This window comes from Plecotus auritus (genome assembly GCF_963455305.1).
Source record: "Plecotus auritus genome assembly, chromosome: 3".
Classification (NCBI taxonomy): Eukaryota; Metazoa; Chordata; class Mammalia; order Chiroptera; family Vespertilionidae; genus Plecotus; species Plecotus auritus.
Window position 1 is genome coordinate 56,761,101 of NC_137772.1, and position 13,550 is coordinate 56,774,650.

General features: G+C 36.6%; 1 pseudogene across 1 annotated transcript; it reads left to right on the plus strand.

The window, feature by feature from the left end:
- The first annotated feature begins 559 nt into the window (after window positions 1-559).
- On the plus strand, window positions 560-6,773 carry LOC308244048 (serine/threonine-protein phosphatase PP1-gamma catalytic subunit B-like; annotated as a pseudogene). The gene is made up of 2 exons: window positions 560-650; window positions 5,802-6,773. The product of its transcript is annotated as a serine/threonine-protein phosphatase PP1-gamma catalytic subunit B-like (transcript).
- Window positions 6,774-13,550: the final 6,777 nt, after the last annotated feature.

The window sequence follows — 13,550 nt, forward strand, 5'->3', positions numbered from 1 at the left end:
TGATGCAGCGGTGACGTGCATGGACTCTGGCTTGCACATTTTGTGGTCAGCCCTGACTCTGACACTTATAACTCTGTGACAAAGCCAATTACTTAACTTCTCTCTGCTTCAGTTTTTCCACCCATAAGATGGGGAAATGGTACTACTGTCTCAGAAGGATCATGTTATGTACTACTTTTCATAATCAGGGAAAAAAAATGTAGCTGCCCATACAACAGCAAGATGCCTTTCACCTGTAAGAAAAGTATGGTCACTGGTGCATGCAGCGTCCTGGATTGCGAGAGGGATGTCTGACTGCCGGTTTAGGATCGACAATATCTGAGGGGTCCCAGATTGTGAGAGGACACAGGCCAGGCTGAGGGACACCCCCTCCCTTGCATGAATTTCATGCACCGGTGTAAAAGCAATATTGTGGGTAGGAAGTAAGAATGGCTGAATGCTTTCATGTATGTACATGCAATATATACATAACTTTTATACATAATCCTATCTAATAAAAGGGTAATATGCAAATTAACCATCACTCCATCACAAAGATGGTGGCGCCCATAGCCACAAGATGGCGGCCCCCAGTACTGGGGGAGCAGCCACTGAGAATGGGCTGTGTGAGCGGCCTGGTGGAATGCTTGTTTTGTTGCTGTGGCGACAAGGCAAGTGTTCTGCCCTGGCCGCGGAGGGCCTCTGGACATTGGGCAAGGAGCAGCCAGGCCCTGCAGAGAGCAGAGAACCATGGGGAGTGGGCCTAAGCCATCAGGGCTCCTGGATTAGAGTGGGCTCCCCTGAGGGCTCCCAGATTGGAGAGGGTGCAGGTCGGGCTGAGGGACCCACCCCCCCATGCACGAGTGGGCCTCTAGTCATATATATATATATATATAAGGCTAAGCAACCAGCCAACCAGCCAATTGTAAAACAGCTGACCGGCCAGTAGGTATGATGTGCACTGACCACCAGGGGCCAGATACTCAATGCAGGAGCTGTTGAGTGATGGCAACTTTGCAGAGTGCCCTCTTGCACTCCAGGACCCCTTGGGGGATGTCAGACTACTGGTTTTGGCCTGATCCCTGCTGGCCAGGCTGAGGGACCCCACCTGCCAGAGGTACCCCGCTCACTCCACAGACGCCCTTTAAGCCCTGGTGCTGCCCCAGCTGTGACTGGCTAGGAGGGACTGCGGGAGGTTGGCTCCAGGGTATGTCCTGCCTATCTTGCCCAGTTTTGTCCCGCCGGCCACCTTCTAATTAATTTCCTTTCGATGTGCACGAATCCGTACACTGGGCCTCTAGTATTAAATATATGTAATATATGCATACATCTCTGAATTTTATTGTATATATTAACATATATTTTATGTTCAGATCTACTGTATATCTTTTCTCTTATGTATAGTAACTAATGGTATTTACTTGTATTGATTAATGTACTGACTTGAGAAAAAGGTAAAAATTGAATATAAACAGAGTATATTTAGATTTATATTAATCATTTCTTGAGTCTCATTAATGTGCTAGTATTAATAAAAGACAAAAAGTCATCCAATAATTACTTTCAGGAATGAGCATATATGGCATTTTTCTAAAGTATAATAATTTTATTTCTAATCTGAAAGATTCATGATGAAAATTAACTCATGTGAATAAATTAAAATTACTAAATTATTTAGTGGCATCTATTTTAAAAATAATTCTTATTGAAATAAAAAATAATGGAAATACATTCAGTTACCTAAACATCTAAAGTTTTAAATAAATCCTCATTTGAGGACATATTTAATAAGTGACTGATATTTATCTTGTGAAACTTCAGTGAACGTTCATTTTCAAAGAGAATGTATAACAAATATCATATCCAATACTTTTCTAATTACTTACTAGGTATAAAACTCAAAATTTAAGCTGCTTCAAAATCAGCTATTTTAGAAGTTTATGATATCAAGAATAGGTATAGCTTGGCATTTTACCTTTGTCACAAAACTAGAGACTTTTATTTAAAAGTATATAAAACAAAATATTTCAAAACCATTGGTATTTTAATAGGGGTTGCAATGAATCTATAGATTGTTTTGAGTAATATGGACATTTTAATGATGTTAATTCTACCAATCCATAAATGCAGTATATTCTTCCACTTGTTTATATCTTCCTTTTTCTCTTTTTTCAACGTACCATAGTTTCTGGGTCTTTTACCTCCTTGGTTAAGTTTATTCCTAAGTAAAAAACAAAAACAAAACAACATCTTTTTTCTTCTTTCATATCTCTGGAGTACCTACTTATTACTTTGGGAACAGTAATGTCAAAGGGGATGGTGAAAATACCTAATGTCAGTGCCAATCTATTTTATACTGGGCAAGCAGAATTTACTCAGACCAACACACTGTGTTTCAAAATCCATTTCTTAGGAACATTCCCCACGTTAAAATTAAGTTGAGATAATCAAAAAGACTCCTGGTAATGATAATTAAAAATGTATACGCATGTTTAGCTTTCAATACACAGATATAGTTTCCACTAAATATAATTGCTTTTATATATCATTTATGTTGAAACCAGTTTTTAATATCTATAAGCATCTGAAAATCAAGGTTTAGGAAGTATACATATATTAGTAGTGGGCTCAGAGATTATACATACCTAAATGTAATTAAGTAAGTATCACTGACCTTGTGCTGTGTGTGTGTGTGTGTGTGTGTGTGTGTGTCCATTTATCAGACTAACCCACATAAACATATTCTATGTATCTTTGTTTGAATAGATGAAGAGTTCATGGCTCACAGAGTTTAAATAAAACTTTCCAAGGTCATATAGGTTGTAAGAGCCAAAAGAAAAATTTAAAGCCTTCTGTCCACTTGCAACATTCTAGCCTTTTTATTTTTATTTGTTTGCCCAAAACTACAAAAGCTAAGTGGAAAGGGAATATAAGGAAGGTCACTGAAAGGGGACTTGACAATCATAAATGCACCTTTTTATCCCTCACATTTCAAAATAAAATAAAAAATTGTGCACACATCCATTGTACCTTATAAAAAAATCTGGAAATAAAAAACTTCTCATGGTGATGATGTGTCTATAACAAGATAACTTACTATTTAAATGAAAGCTGCCAGTTATTTTTTTCTCAATTGTTTCTCCAAAATCTCAGATATAGCAGAGATAAAACTTTCTTATTACAGCACATGAACTTAAATTTCTACATTTCTCACATGTTGAGTCATTTCAATCTATGTCATTTTCCAATTTTAGGAGTCTTCTTCATATGATATAAATTATTTTAAAAACCCACTACACAGCCAAAATCGGTTTGGCTCAGTGGATAGAGCGTCAGCCTGCGGACTGAAAGGTCCCAGGTTCGATTCCGGTCAAGGGCATGTAACTTGGTTGCGGGCACATCCCCAGTAGGAGGTGTGCAAGAGGCAGCTGATCGATGTTTCTCTCTCATCGATGTTTCTGACTATCTATCACTCTTCCTTCCTCTCTGTAAAAAATCAATAAAATATATTAAAAAAAAACAAAAAAAAAACCACTACACAGTATATACATTTATGTAAGTAAATTATTACCTCATTTGTTAAAAGTACCACACAAAATCATGGCATTGCATTATTATAGGTTTTAATATATACATTTAGGTTCTACAATACTTTTGCCTCTGGTATTTGTCCATGAAATTCTTTATTATACCCTATCTTAAAATCTCTGACCTAGAAATCACAGGTAAGGTATCCAAAGAATAAATCTTCTTTGTGCACATATCACTTCTAAGATAAATCCCATCAAGAGAAAATATCTTTCATTAAATATAAACCTCTAGAAATGTGCCTAAGAAGCAAAATCAGGTGCTTATACAGCATTAAGATGAGGATTAAAGAGAGAATGCAAAGTGGCTTTTTAGAGAAGCTGATACATCTGATATGATATCACATCACCCTTGATCTGGAAGATTACAAAGTAACTAGTTCATTTCTGAGTTCCTCTTGAGATACTCCAGTATCTACACCTTTTCTTTTTTCACCCCGCTGTAACAAAATTTATTTCATTCCCTACTTGGAATCTTCAAACACCAAAGTCTTTCTGAAAAGTAAGGATGCATAGTAAACAAAACTCAGAAATGGCTTTCTTATTACTTGTTAGCACTACATTTTCTTTTCTTAGACCATAACTTATGACAACTTATTATGAATTATTCTGTTAAGAAAGTTCTATAATTCTCCTCTCACACAATCTCCACCACAATCTCAGATAAAGACATAGACTTGATTTCCCCAATAATTAACCTTTTCTATTAATGCTATAGGTGATCACACATCCTAAAGCATGAATATTGCAGTGTGAAGGACATGGTCCAGATTTCTCAATGAGCTTTTCTTTTCTTTCCTCCTCTTTTCTTCTTTTTCCTTTCCTTTTCTTTTCTTTTCTCTTCTTTTCTTTTCTTTCATCTTCTCTTTTTTATTTTCTTTTTTCTTTTCTTTTCTTCTCTTTTACTTTTACTACTGCCTATGTCAAGTTTTTCCTTAATATCAAATCTTTATATTGTTGGGACCTTTTATTTCTACTTTGAGCTATTTTTGTATTTTTGAGGCTCTGTAATGGAAGGCATAAACTTGTGTAATAATTATGGACTGTCAATAATTTTTAAACTAATATTATTTTTTGAAATAAAGAATAAAACAATAGTAAATTTTAAAAGGCTAAATATTCTTTTCTTGTTGTCCTCTTTCTTTCAATTAATATTACCTGCCTTTTCCAATTTATGAACATTTGAGGAAAAATAAGCAATTAACTCAGCTTGGCTGTATATTTAGTGAAACATTTGAGAGACAGAATACATCTAAATTAATGCAATAAGCAGACTTCTGCAGAATGTAACCCACTAGAATAGCTTATGTATCCTCTTCATTTTATTTGTTTATTTGTTTATTTATTTATTCATTCATTCATTCATCTATCCATTCATTCATTCCTTGCTGCTGGAAAGTGAAGATAAAATTTGTTAAAATATATTTTATTGATTTCCTAGAGGAAGTGATAGGGAGAGAGTCAGAAACATCAATGATGTGAGAGAATTATTGATCAGCTGCCTCCTGCATGCCCCCTACTGGGGACCAAGCCTGCTTCCCAAGGCAATGTGCCCTGACTAGGAATCAAACTGTGGCCTACAAGTTCATAGGTTGATATCAATCACTTACTCACACCAGACAGGCAAGATCAAATTTAAAAAATATATATTTTCATTTTGTTTGGGAGGTAGGTTAGGCATCACTTCTGTACTCTTCTTTTGTTTAATAGCATGATCCTTGTTACAACCATGGATGAAAACTAGACAGCTATGAGTAAATAAAGGATAAGTAGTAACAGTGGCACATATTGCTTGTTATTGTTAACTCATTAGTTCTTTTACCTGACATTGGTGAGTTTGTCTTTGATAAACATATATTCTCAAAGCAATGTTAATTTCTGAAAAATCTGATTTTTAGAGAGAAATAATTATGGGCCTGTAAGAAATCCCTACCACCTTGGATTTGTTTTAAGAATAGTCGACGATGTAACCAAGAACAAGAACTGCATTCGGGAACAAAATAACTACAAGACTTTGCACAGACAGTGGTGGCTAGTTTAGCTTCATTGGCACACACAAAAAAAAATGTTGTATTTAGAAAAGAACACACATTTCAATGTTCAACATGTTTCACAAAGAACACAAAAAGGGTATAAATAGAAATTCCTTCTCTTCAGTTGGAAGGTCCTTAAAGACCAAAGAAACCAAAGGCAGGCCTCCTTCTCTTGGACACTAAGAGAAAATAGACTTCTTAGGGACCTTAGAAGGCTTTGTTCAAAACAAGATCCTTCTGAGACACAGCTACAAGTCAGGAAGATTTAACAACAACTCAATACGAGACAACAAGAATGTCTGGCTACAGGAGAATGAAAGCAAGGATTGTGCTTAAAATCCAGGGAGATCTTTCTCAGTCAGCCTGCCCTACTAGAACTCGAAGCACCACTCCAAATATGTGGTGATATTCATGGGCAATGCTATGATTTGCATCGACTTTTTGGGTACAGTGGTTTCCCATCAGAAAACAACTACTGTTTCTTGGGGACTATGTGGACGGAGAGAAGCGGTCACTGGAGACTTATCTGCCTCTTACTGGCTAACAGAATCAAATATCCTGAGGATTTTTTCTTCTCAGAGGAAACCATGACTGTGCCAGCATCAATAGAATGTATGGATTGTATGATGAATGTAAAAGAAGATATAACATTAAACCATGGAAAACTTTCACAGACTGCTTTAACTTTTTCACTGCTAGCAGCCATTGTGGAAGAGAAAATATTTTGCTGTCCTGGAGGTTTATCACCAGATCATCAATTTATGGAGCAGATTCGGAGAATTATGCGAAGAACTGATGGACCTTTGTGGTCTGACACCAATAAAGATGTCTTAGGCTGGGGTGAAAATGACAGAGGCATGTCTTTCACATTTGGTGCAGAAATGGTTGCAGAATTTTTCCATAAGGATAATATGGATCACATAGAGAGAGCTCATCAGATGATTGAAGATGATGGATGCTAATTTTTTGCAAAGAGGCAGTTGGTCACTGTTTTCTGCATCCAGTTATTGTGAAGAGTTTGGTAATGCAGGTGCCACGATGAGTGAGGACAAAACTAATGTGCTCTTCTCAGATTTTAACACCTACAAAGAAAAAAAAGCCAAATGCCAGGAAATTCATAACACCTGGAAGGGGTATAATTGCAAAGCAAGTAAAGAAATCAATGTCATTTTGACACTGCTTCCCTGGGATTTGTGACACACAGTATAAAACTTCATTTTGAAAACTGTAATGTGTATTGGTCAGCTTGCCCAAATAGTGCTTGTAGGGTCCTCCCTTCCATTTTTTAGTTAATGAATGGCATTTGCTCAATATAATGAGAGACTTTGCTTCAAAGGGGGAAGAAAAAAAAAGTCTTGTTTTTTAATTCTCTCTTCCTTTTTCAAACAACTTTAATGATGATGTTAAAGCTGTATACCCCAGGAGAGTTTATCCTATCTAAGGGATAATTGTACAATTGACCTTTTTGAAAATTCAGTACAACCATGAATAATGTAAATGCTCATTTTCTTTAGGATATAGAGAGAGCCCTAGGGTGCTCAATCTGTACATGTTATTGTCCTAAAATTCATATTGTTGATACAAGCCACTGTGAACATTTTTTAAATTATTTTACGAATTTATTTCAAAGGGAATGCTTATTTCTCTCATTGTCATGTTATGTACAAACTGGTTTCTATAGCTGTCAACATTAGGAGTAACTTTCAACCTGGACAACATCACTGGTATCCTATCTAATAAAAGAGTAATATGCAAATTAACCATCACTCTGCTACACCCACAAGCCATGCCCACAAGCCAATCAGGAGCGAATATGCAAATAAACCCAACAAAGATGGCTATGGCCACAGAGAGCAGGAGGGAGGCTTGGGTTTCCCCGGCAATGGAGGAAGCCAAGCTTTCCGCCTGCCCTTGCCGGCGTAGGCCTCCACTCAAGGCTACAAAGTTTCAAGATAGAAGATAAATATAGCCCAACAGAAATGGCGGCAGCCACGGATCTGGAAAGAGCAGGAGGCTAGGGTTGCCCCCGGTAATGGAGGAAGCCAAGCTTTCCACACACCCTGGCCGGCCTAGGCCTCTGCTGAAGGCTACAAAGTTTCAATTATAGAAGATACATAAATCCCAAGAGAAATGGTTGCCGCCATGGAGCAAGCAGAAGGCTTGGCTCCGCTCCAGGCTACAAAGTTTCAATTGTAGAAGGTAAATAAACCCCAGATACCAGGGCCTCCGCTTGGGTTGCCAGGGGGTGTGGCCGTCCTGAAACCACCACAGGCTCCTCATCCAGGCGGCCCCACACCCCAAGGGAACCCCCACCCTGATCCGGGACACCCTTCAGGGCAAACCAGCTGGCACCCACCCATGCATCAAGCCTCTATCCTATAATAAAAGAGCAATATGCAGATTGACGATCACTCCAACACACAAGATGGCTGCCCCCATGTGGACACCAGATGGCCACCACAAGATGGCCAGCAAGGGAGGGCCGTTGGGAGGGACCAGGCCTGCAAGGGAGGGCAGTTGTGGGTGATCAGGCCAGCAGGGGAGGGCAGTTAGGGGTGACCAAGCTGGCAGAGGAGGGAAGTTGGGGGCGACTAGGCCTGCAGGGAAAGGCAGTTAGGAGGGATCCAGGCCTGCAGGGGAGGGCAGTTAGGGGTGACCAGGCCTGCAGGGGAGAGCAGTTAGGGGAAAACAGGCTGGCAGGTAGAAGTGGTTAGGGGCAATCAGGAAGGCAGGCAGTTGGGAGCCAGCAGTCCTGGATTGTGAGAGGGATGTCTGACTGCCCGTTTAGGCCCAGTGGGATTGGGCCTAAATGGGCAGTCGGACATCCCTCAAGGGGTCCCAGATTGGAGAGGATGCAGGCTGGGCTGAGGGACACCCCCTCTCCCCCGTGCACGAATTTCATGCACCAGGCCTCTAGTCTATATACATAAAATCCTAACTGATCATTCCACCATTCTACCAGTAGCTATGATGCACACTGATCATGAGGGGGCAGATGCTCATGCACAGACTGATAACTCTCAGAGGGAAGAGGGGTGGGGGGAGGGCGGGAAGAGATTAACCAAAGATCTTATATGCATACTAGAGGTCTGGCATGGCCTGCAGGAATCGGCCCGAAACCCGCAGTCCAACATCCCCTGAGGGCACAGGCCAGGCCGAGGGACCCCACCGGTGCATGAATCCATGCACTGGGCCTCTAGTAATGTATATTTAATTAAAGCACACTTTCTTCTACTGGATAGTTAAAAGGATAATTAAAGCCATTATTTAAAAAATGTATATCACAATTACAGACAGACGTAAACACAAAGTGAATGTGAGCCAGAGCTCTATATCTAGTTGACTGAATTTGTTTTATTCAACTTAATGTATTTTTATTCAATTTGAATATGTTCTTTTGAACCACTGAATAAATATTAATAATAACTAAAATAATATTTGATTTTAAAAGACAATTTTGGTTTTTACCTGTTCAGTATATAAAGTCCATCTTAAATTAAGTGTAATATAGAAATAGGTTATGATATAAAATTGTTGCTGAAAGAGTACTATTTGTAAATGAGAAATAGGAAGGCAATAGGAAGATGGAAAGGCATCATGTCTGCTTAATGGAACAGATGATTTAAAGGAACTTTTTTTAGACAAAACATTGTAAATAACCAGACGGAAAAAGACAAGGGTGGGGAGAAATCAGGCATGGAGCAGTTTGGATTGTTTTAACTACAAAGGTGTGGGTTGCTTAGATCGTTGTGTTATTCCTGTCTGAAAGCCTGGACCATGGCTGCCGTATTCCATTTCTCATTGTCTGGTAAGCGGAACCTCCCTTGGTGGTATTGAAATTACAATGAGAAAATCTTCATGCACATATGACTTAGTTAGTTCTACCTTCAGGGGAAGAATAAAGAAAAGGTTGGGTGGAGTTTTCCACATAAAAAGATGCTATCCTTTAGAGGAGGAATATGACTTACATTTGTAAATGTGTTGACTAGAACCTGAGGGTCAAGGGAGATCTTCCAAGTCTGGCCCTCTTGCTTCTCCGCAAGGGAAGGATTTAGTCAGTGTAAACTAGTATTGGGGGACCAGATTTTCTCACTTACAGTTGTTATACATTATTTTAGAAATGCAAAGTTGGGAAGACATGGATGCTCTCTCTCTCAATGCACAATATGGAGTTTAAAGTGATCTAAGTAACCTTTGATTCAGAAGGACCTCCCTGCTCTCTTATCTTTACTTTGAAGGACTGGGTCTACTTATAGAAGAGAACTAGATAATGAGTGAACAGGTTGGAGAGTAAACAAATTGATAGTTGTCCAGTATCTTCAGACTTAGGGAACCAGCCTATGCTAATGGGAACTTAGGTAGTCTCTGTCAGAGCCCAGCAGGATTAGCTGAAGTGTGGTTTCATTAGAGATTCTGCACCCAGATCCATATATTATTCATTTATTGCAGGAGTGTTTTAGAAATGAGAGACATGTTTTCCCTAAAGAAAATATAGAGAAGGGGTACAAGTTAGTTAAGGAGAAAATATTTTTATCAGAGGAGAAAAAACAAGTCTTAAAATGATGGGTGCTATAAAAGTGTCTCCTTACCCAAGATAGCACCATTGTGAGGTTCAGGGAGATAAAGACTCAGAATATAGGGTACTGAGAAAGAAGTGGCATTATTAAGATAGGACATTGGGATAGCCAGATTCAGAGAGATCAACTAAAGCCTATATTAAAAATTGTTCTTTCTCTAGCATATAGCATACTTGCAAGAGAATAGGAGGTTCTTAACATGTACTTATATTTTAGGTGATGAATGGGACCAAAAGTCCTCCTATTTTCCTGCCTATCCTTTGCTAAATGTGTAGTTTACTAAATTATGTATGGGGTCCCTTTATTGGCTATGTTTAATTTGCATAATTTTCTTCACTATTACATAATTATAATGTCAGCTTAACTGACCATTTTCTGATTTTATTTCTTACCATTTTACTAACTAACCATCATGCCTTTACCCTCCTTCTATAAAATAGTCTTCCTGAAAATCATCTCAAACAAATTGTCTCACTGATATATCAAGAATAATGAAAACTGTATTACAAGATCCTTGCATACCTAGTAGAGAAATCATATGTTCTAAAGCTTTATGCTATTTAAGTATAGCATAAAGGTTATAAAGTGAACAGAGCTTGAGTGTACTGTTCAAAGAACAAAATTAAAATACATGTACTTACTTTTATTCACCTTTGTCCTTTTTCTGTCATTACCTCCCTGCTGTACTAATGACTATCCTATTTTGAATATTTTATGAATATAGTAATTTCAATATGTTCCTTTTTGTGTCTGACTTTATTCAGGCAATATTATGTTGTGAGATTCATCTGTGATGTTCTTTTATATTTCAGATGCACATTTAATTATAGGAATATACCTTAGTTATTGTGTTAAGTTGTTCTACTGGTGACAGCGTTAAAATTAAATTAAAAATGGAGACCAGATTTCAGAATTCCCTGAACAGACAAAACCATTTATATCACATAAGCAAAACTAAATCTAGCTTATTTCATGCACATGAGTAAAACTTAGCTTAGGTTATTATTGTAAATGCCTCTGATAATAATAAAATAAATTTAAGTCATCTTCTTAAAAAGTCATATAAGATAATCACTTTTAACTAATCCCCTGCTGTCTGGGAACCCCACATTGTAATAGACAATCACTGTAAAGATTAAACAACTTCCTCATTTGCACTTTATAATTAGCCAGCATGTAATGTTATGCCTCTGAGCTTCATGTTAGGCTTCAGTTTGAAAGCTCCCAGTTCACGAACGGCTCTTATATGCACAATAAACTCTTACTAAATACTTACTTTATTGATCTAGTGGCTTTCATTTTGTTATTTCTAAATTTTTAACAATAGGGATTTGAATGTTTCCACTTATAGCTTTATGAATATTGCATTGAACATCCTTTTCTTTTTTTAAATACAGGTCTATTGGTACACATCACATTTTTATGTATTTGTCTTAGATATATCTCTTCAAGAGAATTTTGAGTTGTAAGGTATATATATATGTTGATCTTTAATAGTCACTGCCAAATGGGTTTACAAAGTGCCTATAATAATTCATAGTCCTCTCACCATGACTATTTAACATATTTTTCAACACATTACTCAAAGTTTTGTTTTGTTTTAAAACTTAGCCATCCTAATAGGTTTTTATTCATTTTCTTAGTTTTTGCTTTCTCCTCTTCCATATCTGTTTTTTAATTTTTAAAAATATCCTTGATTCAATTTTACTAATCTATTGCTTTTAGTTCCATAACCTTACATATTTATGTATTTTTACATATTTTGTGGTGTTTTAGATATCATGATATGCTTTCCTAAATTTTTACAGTCTACACAGAAGTAATATTATGCCACTTTACACAATATATAGAACAAGTTCAATCATATAGATCCTTTCCTATCCTCTGTGGTATTTTATGTTATAGTTATTATACTTATTAAATCTATAAACATTATAAACCCCATGAGAAAATATTATTATGTTTGCTTTGAGTAGCTGTGTAGATTTCAAAGATAATAAAGAAAACCTAGTCTTTCATATGCGCTTGATGATTTACCTTCACAAAGCTCTTCATTCATTTTTTTAAAAAATGAGTTTATTTATGATGCCATTTCAGATGGAGGAACTTTTTTTTCACCATGAGTGTGTATAACGTGAAAAAATATTAGTAGATTTAACTTATCAGAAAATATGTTTATTGAGTTTTCATTATTGAAAGATATTTTACTGCATGTAGAATTCTAGGGCAAGTTTTTTTTTTTTTTTCTTTTAGTACTTTAAAGACAGTTAGTACTATTTTCTAGGCTGTGAAGATTTTATTAGAAGTTGCAGTCATTAGATTCTTCTTCTGAGATAATGTCATATATTACTTTCTGCCTGCTTTCAAGATTTTTTCTTTATCATTGTTTTTCAGTGGTTTGTCTATGAGGTGCCTAGATTTAATTCTCATTGAATCTGTCCTATTGACATGCACTGAGATTCTCTAGTCTATAAAAATATATATTTCACCAAATTTTGGAGTTTTGCCATTATTTCAAATCTTGTTTCCTAATCCATAGAGAAAATAAATGTTATAATTCACTCAAATTCTTGCCACCACACCTGAAACTGAGATCAAGTCTCATCTCCTCTTTGATTCAGTGTTCTCCAGATTTCTTGGAAGTTTTATACTGTTAGTTATCTCTTTTTCTCCTATATTTTAAAAATGTCTAGGTCTTTGAAAAATTCCTGAAACATTAGAGACATAAAATATTCACTGAATAGTTTATAACTTCTTACCACCTCATACTTAAGATTAGTTTTTAACCTGATCAAGGTTTCCATCAAATATTCTTTCATTAAAATTAACTTAACCTAGCATCTGATCTCTTTTTCAACTTTTTCAACTTAAAATATATCTCACAAGTCTATAGCTTGATGACTTATAACAAATTAAATAAGCCCATAACTATTACATCAATTAAAATAATTATTTTTAAAAATAATTTAAAACCATTGTCTTGTCTCTTCCAAATTGCTACTACCTGGGGTAGACTAAAGAGAATTACAATTTATTTGTTTTCCATTTCCATTAAATATCTCAGCTCTTTCATTTTGGGAGAGCTCTATTATTTATGTGACCAATATAAAACAGCAGAAATTAAACTGGTGTCAGCTTCTGGGCCCAGGGCATGAAAGTTATAGCTTATGCTTCTTATCTTTTTGATGAATTCTTCTTGGAAGCCAGCGACCATGTAAAAAGTTTGACTACCATGAGACAAGCATATTATGAAAAGTCAAAGCTGTATATAAAAAAAAAAACACCTAAAAATGAGACATAATAAGAGTGTGGATGGACAAGGAAAACTGGGTGAAGTGAAGATCTGGAAAGGAGATCTTCCAATATTAGCTAGC